Source organism: Nannobrachium achirus, assembly GCF_963921795.1.
Source record: "Nannobrachium achirus genome assembly, chromosome: 1".
Taxonomy (NCBI): domain Eukaryota; kingdom Metazoa; phylum Chordata; class Actinopteri; order Myctophiformes; family Myctophidae; genus Nannobrachium; species Nannobrachium achirus.
Genome location: NC_137810.1, coordinates 6,059,108 through 6,069,833, shown reverse-complemented (window position 1 = coordinate 6,069,833; position 10,726 = coordinate 6,059,108). Strand labels below are relative to the sequence as shown.

General features: G+C 39.4%; 1 long non-coding RNA gene across 1 annotated transcript; it reads right to left on the bottom strand.

The window, feature by feature from the left end:
* Positions 1-554: 554 nt before the first annotated feature.
* Positions 555-4,808, bottom strand: LOC308281219. The gene is made up of 6 exons (XR_013961823.1): positions 4,618-4,808; positions 3,394-3,886; positions 2,710-2,783; positions 2,497-2,605; positions 1,323-1,399; positions 555-1,039 (listed from the first exon to the last, which is right to left on the bottom strand). It is a non-coding gene; the product is annotated as an uncharacterized lncRNA (long non-coding RNA).
* Positions 4,809-10,726: the final 5,918 nt, after the last annotated feature.

Below are 10,726 nucleotides of genomic sequence, written 5' to 3'. Positions count from 1 at the left end.
AACATTGATTTGATGTAAGCATCTGATGTTATCTTGACATTGAATTTTGGTTGGTCTCCTAACGTTGGATAAAAGTTATTTTAGTTGAATAAAATTGGACTGACATAATCCAACGTCAGCTTGATGTTAATCTCAGATGTTATGTAGACGATTACTGGTTCAACTCCAAATTTGGATACAAGTTCTAATTTGGTTAAATGAACATAACCCAACGTTGGCAAGACGTCATCCTCCAATGTTGGTTAGACATGTAAGCAAGAGGTGCATTGCTGTCAAAACCCAACATTAGGTTGACATCAATGACCAAAGTTGGAAATGCAAAACATCAGAGGGCGTGAAAACCAACGCTAACATCACATCAACTTCCAGACATATGACAGTATGACACCAAATTGTGTCAAGTACTGAATAGTGAATAGAGGGTAGCTCACACAGCAGTCACTAGGTCTGATTAAGCTTGATCCAGAAAAGAACATAACAGTTCACCTTTTTTTTACCTTAACACTGGACAAATAAAGAAATACATGAAATAATAGCACAGCCTACCTCAGAGAGAACTTCCAGACAGTTTCCTTTTTACTTGCATATGTCCCACAACAACAACAAAATTATTAATAAAATATATTCCGGTGTGTTCACAACAAAAATATAATAATTAAAAAATATAATCCAGTGAGTTCACAACAACAACAAAAATTATTTAAAAAAATATATTCCGGTGAGTTCACAACTACAAAAAATAATTTAAAAAATGTATTCCGGTGAGTTGCCAGATTAAACTGTAGGTCCAAACAGAACTACCAAGATCCCCCAGAATTCACAGTGTCAGTTCAATCAGTTCTGAGTGCATGCGTTTGTGTCCCCCGCTGCCTCCTCTTGCCTGCATGTCCAGTGAGCTACCAGGTTTTAGGTCCAACCAGAACTAATTCAAGTTATATCAGTCCATAGTGTCCCTCTTGAAATGGACAGTTCCCCTGTGTCTCCCGCCTCTGCTGCTTTAGGTTGTCCTCTGCTTCTGGGTTGAACGTCATGACGGCATCTGTAGAAAAAGAGAATACAAAATATGTAACATGCTGTCATAACCTTACACCACCACATTGTCATGTTTTGCAAATTAAATTATTTACAGGTGTGTCTACAAGGTCACAATGCATACAAAAACTTGAAAACTTCACATCATGTTCACCCTCATAACCTTAAAATAACAAGAGTTCAGTTGGTTAAGCAGGCCCTCACCCAGAAGAATTAAATTGTAAGACACTGAAAACCACAGAACACCCAAACCTTATACTGTGTTATGCTGTGCATTACTTCTTACTTACTTAAAAAGCTTGGTCACAGAGGTGCTTCTTCTCTCCATCCTCTCAACGACTGGACCCAAGCAGACACATCACGCCAGCTAAGAGAGAGAGAAGAAAGAAGGAAATAGGTTAGACCAGGGTTTCCTAAAGTGGGTGCTGTGGCACCCTAGGGTGCCTTGATGCCAGTCCAGGGGTGTCTCAGAATAATCTGATCATCAATATCACTACATCAATATCAGTTCACTAAGTAAAACTGACCTGATTTGTGAGGAGTTATTTTTCCATCTACGGCCAACTCTCTTCTGCAAAAATAGCAGATCTACAAGCTCACAACATGTCACGACGCGCTGTGAGCTTGTAGATCGGCTATTTTTGGTGAACCTTCCTCCCAGAATAGGGATGCTGGGGTTCAAGTGGTTAAACATAAAGTATAAAGTTATTTTCAGTCAGTTCTAATGGAAACTGATATTTCTCCAATGGTGTAAGATTCAAAATATTTACAGTGTACTTCAAGGGTGCTGTGGATTAAAATATTATTTACAGGGGCGAGGTGACCCGAGTCAAAAATGTTTGAAACCCCCTGGGTTAGACACCAAATCAAAGACACTTGCCATTGTATCAAAGGGAAGGACATGTTTTGCCCAATTACATTATTTACAGATTGGTGTGTGCCAATTGTCTGTCCTTGGTCAACATGAAGTTACCTTGTATTGCTCTAAAATACATCAGTCTTCTCCAAAGCCACCTTCCTTTTCCCCCTTCATTCATTCATGCAAAATTGTATTTATTTATTTTCACATAATTTTCACATATCATGACATTGTCTTAAGAGGGGGTTCCAGTGGTTAAGCTGCGAAAAAATGAAAACATGCAGACAGGCCATCGCCTAGAATAATTAAACAAATAATTATGCAGACACTGAAAACCACATCACACAAGGGTTAATTCATATTGTATGTTGAAACATGCAGAGAGGGAAGCAAGCACATCTCCAAAGATTTACAGGTGCCGAACCAAGGAATATATAATATACACACCATGGAAGGAGGAGGTTCACACACTGTTCCAGAGCTCCAGTAAATAGTTTATTAGGATAGAATAATAACTATTTACCGGAGCTCTGGAACAGTGTGCGAACCTCCTCTTCTTCCATGTTGAAACATGCACTTTATACTGTGACTCATATAAAGCCTACCAAGGTCTTAAAAGCTTGGTCATCACAGAGATGTTGCTCCTCTCTCCATCCTCTATCCTGTCAACCACTGGCACCAGGTCCGAAAGGACTATCAGACACGTCACGCCACCTGAGAGAGAAAGAGAGGTTAGACACCCAATCAAAGCGTTATAATTTTCCATCGCACAACAGTTTGTAGATTGGCTATTTAGTACAAAACAATGATCAGACTACCTGGTTGTTATCTCCCAAGAGTAGAAACCACCATGTCTATCCCAAAGGAAAGGCGGGACAAGCACAGCAGACACCTGAGAGAGAGAGAGAGGGAGAAGTGAAAACAGACTAGTGACTAGTTCATACATGTTTGCTTCCACATAAGACAGGACTGGACACTGCGTCACAAGAACAAGCAGCCACCCAACGTACGGCACCTGAGACACAGAGAGAAAGGAAATAAAATCAGCACAAAAAGAAAGGAAACTTGACTTCGGTCCATTATCTCCCCTTTAATAATACCAATTTGTATTGTTTTATATCATTTTTATCATTGATTCGTCACCTTTACAACAAAGTACAGCTTGTAAGCATCGGGCATTCGAGGCATGAGCTACACAACCTAACGTGTGGGTAGCGCCGATCAAGGTTTTGCCAAAATGGTTTGCAATATTGTTCTGCTGGCATTTACTCTCATTGTGGGCTTCCCTGACACTGAGCTTAAAATTAACAAAGTGTAAAAATGGTCAACATGTGTTGTTTTTTCTTTTCCTTATTACTGTGGGAGAGTGCAATCATTCAATCATTAAAGGGGAGATATAATGGACCGAAGTCACAAAAATAGCTGATCTACAAGCACACACAATGTGAGGCTGTAGAATGGCTTCTCAGTTCAAATAAATCATTATTAATTAAGTAAATTACCTGGTTGGCTTAGCTCCCAGGATCACCTCATACCACCACAGAGACACCTCATGTAACAGAGAGAGAGTGAAAAAGGAAATGAATAGGTTAGATTTTATCATACTCCATCAAACAACAATGTTGCATTAGACACAAAATTATCTACAAGAACACATTGCATAATATGAGCATGTACAGTATATTATTTAGTACTTGACTAGTTCCTGCAGTGATTGGCTGCAGTAGATTGGCATTCAGACGTGTTTGTAACACCTGTGAAGTGCAGCTTTGGCAGTACAGGGTAAGAAGAGAAGGAGAAGTCTCATGCAAAAGTCATGCTGTATTCTATATTGGATCTTGGATATTATACCACAGGATGAAGATACCTTTTATTTTCCTATTGTGGATTACTACTGGATTTCCTGGATTAAAAAGGACTTTGCTAAAGGGTGGTAAGAGGAGACTTAACCTACCATATTGCATAGACTGGTTTTCTTTTCGACGTTGGAATTTTCTGTTGACAGAAGAAAAACAAAAGTTGAAAGACTACAAAATACATTACAAATGAGCCATGTACCACACGCACACACACACACACACACACACACACACACACACACACACACACACACACACACACACACACACACACACACACACACACACACACACACACACACACTCCTGTTAATCACTTCTAGCTCCCACTCCCACTTTGAGAACCATGGCACAAAATCAGTGTTTGTCAATTATGCATTTGAGCCATGGACCACCATTTAGTGAGATTTAGCCTCTCAGTCTCATACCTAATAATTTAGGAATACAGATCATGTGTAAAAAATAATTTAGCTTGTACATTTGGTTTGATTTTACAGTAATTAAAAGATCTATAGGGGTCCATTTGGTTATCAACTCCCCATCATTTAGCTGGGGACCACCTGGAAGGCTGGAACCAACCTAACATTACTAAACAAACACTATATAAATAGCAATGATTACTGTCACAATAACACTATTTAACTGCTGAATAAATAATGGACCTTGGAAACATTATATAATGGAAACCTTTTTACAGGAATGAGGGTTCCTGTCACATATTAAAAGGGGTCTGCAGCCAAATAGTCATTTTGGATTTTGGGGTCCTTGACATGAAAAGGGCTGAAAACACTGGAGTATGAATTGTAAATAGTGAAGTTGTAAAAAGTACTGGAAGCAAAAGCAATCAATTAAAATAGCTTTACATACCTGTGTCATCTCCCTGCTCCAAAACTCCTTCTCTGTGTGCAAAAAGTCTCCATAATGTAGATTTAATCCCACAAATAGACTGGCAGCAACCTATCTTCCTGTTCAACAATCAACAGTGATTTTATTTAGTTTAGTTTTATCTTAAATCACTTTTAGACAAGCAGCTCTCAATGCTTGCTGTTGGTGACAAATGTAACTGCTGTGGGCTGTTTGGATTCAAAGTGGGGGTGTGCTCTCAGCAGAGCCAGTGGTAGCTGGCCACATCACAGTCACATGACACACAGCCAATCAGGCATTTGCAATTGCATTGTGGGCAGTGTAGTTGATTTTCAAACTGCTTTCCATAAACACACATATATTGTGTTCCTCTCTGTAACTACAAAGATGGCTCCCTTCATCTTTCATATGTTTCCTCCAAACTATAATATCCCAAAAGATAGGCATTAAAATGTGTTTTAATCAGATTTAATTACAGATGATAATTTGCTTGTATAACCAATGTCTGCCCAACATTATTTTACTAACGTCCACATAACGTTGAAGTCTAACATCATCAGACGTTGATATTTGGTTGGTTTTAGGTTGTGTTGGTAACTAACCAATAACCAACGTCTGTTCAACGTATTATCCCAACGTCAGGTTGACGTCAGGATGATGTTTTTATTGTATTATACTCATTTCAAGCAGGATAGTTTTATATTAAGCTTCTGAAGCATTGAGGAATACAGTATGGTAGTGGATCTCAAACATTTCAAAGAAGAAACATTTCCATTAGAGAAGATTTTGATGAGTCAAGCAGTGATTCTCAACTATTTTAATTGCAAGAACCCCAGTTTGACATGCATTAGTCTAAGTACGGACCTCCATTTTATGGCATTTCTATCTGAGACCCCAATTTATTGTAAAATCAATGTTAATGGGTCCATTTTGGTTCCTTTTGTACACTCTATGAGTTACCCATAAGGGTCCATTTCATTCCTAACTATCATTTAGCAGGGGACCCCCTGGAACTCCCTCAAGGACCCCACTTCGAGAACAAATGCAGTTAATATCAGGTTGCCATTCCATATATCTTTACTGTTTTTAAACCATTAAGACATAAGGTCGATACCTTCTAAAGCCTGACCTAAGTTTTCAGAAAAAAACGCCTGAGGGATAAAACAGGGGTTCCCGTCCATAATGGGTTGTGTATGTTGGGCTGATTTGTACACTTTGTTCTATGTCACATCTATAATGTTTTACATTGATAAACTTCATAGTTAATAGTATGCGGTATTAAACTGTGGATACCCCAGGCTGGCTTGCGGTGGACATTTTTGTCTGAATGATATTTTTGCCATGGAGTGGACAATAATGTTACCAGTAGCACACAAAGAGCCAGTCTCAAATGTCTACTAGCACAGTGGTTCTCAAAGCAGGTTGAGAGGGACCTCAAAGTTCCTTGAATGCGGTCCAAATCGAACATTACAGGTCTGTAACTCTGAGAGTGTATGGAACCAAATGGACCCATAAACACTCTCAGAGTTATGGGTCCTTAAAAATAATAATAATACAAATAAATTGAGAACCACTGTACTAGTGGAATATAGTGTCATACATATCCTGAAGAAACCCTGGAGACTGGGACAGAAATTTAGTCTCATGATCAAAATTACAACATTGTTATTTAAAAACAAAATCTAAAATCTACCATGGTCAAAGGCAAGTCTCGCCACATGTGTCAATGTACAGACATTGATGATCCCTGTGCCAGGAGATATTATGGGATATGTTGTTTTTATCTTTAAATGGGTATACCCCATTTGATGGTGTCCCATAGATGTTCAACAATGACCTATTACAGCTGAGGTCAAGACCTTTCCATTAACAGTTAGCCATTTCTAGCCTATGTAAGCCCTTCTGTGGCTGAATGATATGCCTTTAATCATGGACTCTAGGCAAGATTCAGAGGTCATTGTCACAGCATTCTGCTGTGTACTGTTAGATAAGCATCATGGTGTGCCTATCTGTCTGTCTGTCTGTCTTTCTCTCTTTATCGCCCGAGTTTAGGCCACAATGCATTTTGTTATACCCCCACTGAAGAAATATAGGCCTACTTGTCCTCTAAGTTCCTGTCATTTCAGATTAGATACACTAGCTCTTATTTAGGATTCAAAACATTGAAATTGAAATGGTCTTGGACTTTAAGGACAACCCACATTCATTTATAATCGGCACTGTTGCGGCCTATCTTTAGTTTTTTGTTGAGCCAATGTAATGGTACGCTGGACCAATGAAGTGGCTAGTGTCCTCAGGGGTTGCTTATCAAGGAACTTTGACATTCTTGCTAGATACCTTGTTCACTATGTCCATGCCAATAAACTCCCCCGTTATACTGGTCTTGTTCACATCCAAGATTAACTGAATGCTCATGCTTACCTGTAACTACCATTACATTCAAGAGAGACACTGATAGTCCAATGAATGCTATGATCCAAATTAATTTAATTTCATAAACATTCAGATGTCCCTAACTGTAATGACACCTTACTGTCCCTTAAACTGCATACTTTATGTGGTCTTTAACCAGAGATGTTCTGTTTTTATCCCCAGCAAAGCATAATCCTTTGCAATGCATACAGCATTGTAAGTTAAGCAGTCAACCTGACGTTGGGATAATACGTTGAACAGACGTTGGTTATTGGTCAGTTACCAACAAAACCTAAAACCAACCAAATATCAACGTCTGATGATGTTAGACTTCAACGTTGTGTGGACGTTGTCATAATACCGTTGGGCAGACACTGAGGTTTGGTCGAATATCCGACAACAGCATGTCAGTGATTCAACATCAGCCTGATGTTGGGAAAACACGTTGAACACACGTTGGTTATTTGTTAGTTACCAACACAACCTAAAACCAACCAAATATCTACGTCTAATGATGTTAGACTGCAACGTTGTGTGGACGTTGTCATGATAACGTTGGGCAGACATTGAGGTTTGGTCAAAAATCCGACAAGAGCATGTCATTGTTCGACGTCAATATGACGTTGGGATTATACGTTGAACAGACGTTGGTTATTGGTTAGTTACCAACACAACCTAAAACCAACCAAATATCTATGTCTAATGATGTTAGACTGCAGCGTTGTGTGGACGTTGTCATGATAACGTTGGGCAGACATTGAGGTTTGGTCAAAAATCCGACAAGAGCATGTCAGTGTTCGACGTCAATATGACGTTGGGATTATACGTTGAACAGACGTTGGTTATTGGTTAGTTACCAACACAACCTAAAACCAACCAAATATCTATGTCTAATGATGTTAGACTGCAGCGTTGTGTGGACGTTGTCATGATAACGTTGGGCAGACATTGAGGTTTGGTCAAAAATCCGACAAGAGCATGTCAGAATTCGACATCAACCTGACGTTGGGATTATACGTTGAACAGACGTTGGTTATTGGTTAGTTACCAACACAACCTAAAACCAACCAAATATCAACGTCCGATGATGTTAGACTTCAACGTTATGTGGACGTTAGTAAAATAACGTTGGGCAGACATTGAGGTTTGGTCTAATACCGACAACAGCATCTGAGTATTCAACGTCAACCTGAAGTTGGGATAATACGTCGAACAGACGTTGGTTATTGGTCAGTTACCAACACAACCTAAAACCAACCAAATATCAACGTCTGATGATGTTAGACTGCAACGTTGTGTGGACGTTGTCATGATAATGTTGGGCAGACATTGACGTTTGGTCAAATATCAGACAAGAGCATGTCAGAATTCAACATCAATATGACGTTGGGATAATACGTTGAACAGACATTGGTTATTGGTTAGTTACCAACGCAACCTAAAACCAACCAAATATCAGCGTCTGATGATGTTAGACTGCAACGTTGTGTGGACGTTGTCATAATAACATTGGGCAGACATTGATGTTTGGTCAAAAATCCGACAACAGCATGTCAGTATTCGACGTCAAGATGACGCTGGAATAATAAGTCGAACAGACGTTGGTTATTGGTCAGTTACCAACACAACCTAAAACCAACCAAATATCAACGTCTGATGATGTTAGACTTCAACGTTATGTGGACGTTAGTAAAATAACGTTGGGCAGACATTGAGGTTTGGTCTAATACCGACAACAGCATCTGAGTATTCAACGTCAACCTGACGTTGGGATAATACGTCGAACAGACGTTGGTTATTGGTCAGTTACCAACACAATCTAAAACCAACCAAATATCAACGTCTGATGATGTTAGACTGCAACGTTGTGTGGACGTTGTCATAATAACATTGGGCAGACATTGACGTTTGGTCAAATATCAGACAAGAGCATGTCAGTATTCGACGTCAAGATGACGCTGGGATAATAAGTCGAACAGACGTTGGTTATTGGTCAGTTACCAACACAACCTAAAACCAACCAAATGTCAACGTCTAATGACGTTAGACTGCAATGTTGTGTAGACGTTATTATAATAACGTTGGACAGACACTGAGGTTCAGTCAAATATCCGACAACAGCATGTCAGTGATTCAACATCAGCCTGATGTTGGGAAAACACGTTGAACACACGTTGGTTATTCGTTAGTTACCAACACAACCTAAAACCAACCAAATATCTATGTCTAATGATGTTAGACTTCAACGTTATGTGGACGTTAGTAAAATAACGTTGGGCAGACATTGAGGTTTGGTCAAAAATCCGACAAGGGCATGTCAGTGTTCGACGTCAACATGATGTTGGGATAATAGGTTGAACAGACGTTGGTTATTGGTTAGTTACCAACGCAACCTAAAACCAACCAAATGTCAACGTCTGATGATGTTAGACTGCAACGTTGTGTGGACGTTAGTAAAATAACGTTGGGCAGACATTGAGGTTTGGTCAAAAATCCGACAACAGCATGTCAGTATTCGACGTCAACCTGACGTTGGGATAATACGTTGAACAGATGTTGGTTATTGGTTAGTTACCAACACAACCTAAAACCAACCAAATATCTACGTCTAATGATGTTAGACTGCAACGTTGTGTGGATGTTGTCATAATAACGTTGGATAGACATTGAGGTTTGTCCAAAAATCCGACAACAGAATGTCAGTATTCGACATCAAGATGACGTTGGGATAATACGTGAACAGACGTTGGTTATTGGTCAGTTACCAACACAACCTAAAACCAACCAAATATCAACGTCTGATGATGTTAGACTTCAACGTTATGTGGACGTTAGTAAAATAACGTTGGGCAGACATTGAGGTTTGGTCAAAAATCCGACAACAGCATGTCAGTATTCGACGTCAACCTGACGTTGGGTTAATAGGTTAAACAGACGTTGGTTATTGGTTAGTTACCAACAAAACCTAAAACCAACCAAATGTCAACGTCTGATGATGTTAGACTGCAACGTTGTGTGGACGTTAGTAAAATAACGTTGGGCAGACATTGAGGTTTGTTCAAAAATCCGACAACAGCATGTCAGTATTCGACGTCAACCTGACGTTGGGATAATACGTTGAACAGACGTTGGTTATTGGTTAGTTACCAACACAACCTAAAACCAACCAAATATCAACGTCTGATGATGTTAGACTGCAACGTTGTGTGGACGTTGTCATAATAACGTTGGGCAGACATTGAGGTTTGGTCAAAAATCCGACAACAGAATGTCAGTATTCGACGTCAGGATGACGTTGGGATAATATGTTGAACAGACGTTGGTTATTGGTCAGTTACCAACACAACCTAAAACCAACCAAATATCAACGTCAATTGACGTCAAATTAATACGTTGATACAACGTTGGAAGTTGACGTTGGTCCAACGTTGGATTTTGGTTAGCTGACGTCGCGACCTAAATCCAACCAAAAATCAACGTCAACGGACGTCGTGTGCCAGCTGGGCTGTTGACATTCTCTTGAAGTGTTATTGAAAGGACTTGATCAGTTTTTTTGTATTGATTTTGAAAATAGCTAATGTTTTTCACAGAGTGCAGTGATGACCATGTGATATAGAACGATGCAGAAATCCTTTAAGAAATCAACTCTATTTCAAGACACACCTGGACTTGACTCAAAGCACAACAGTGTAGTGTTTCT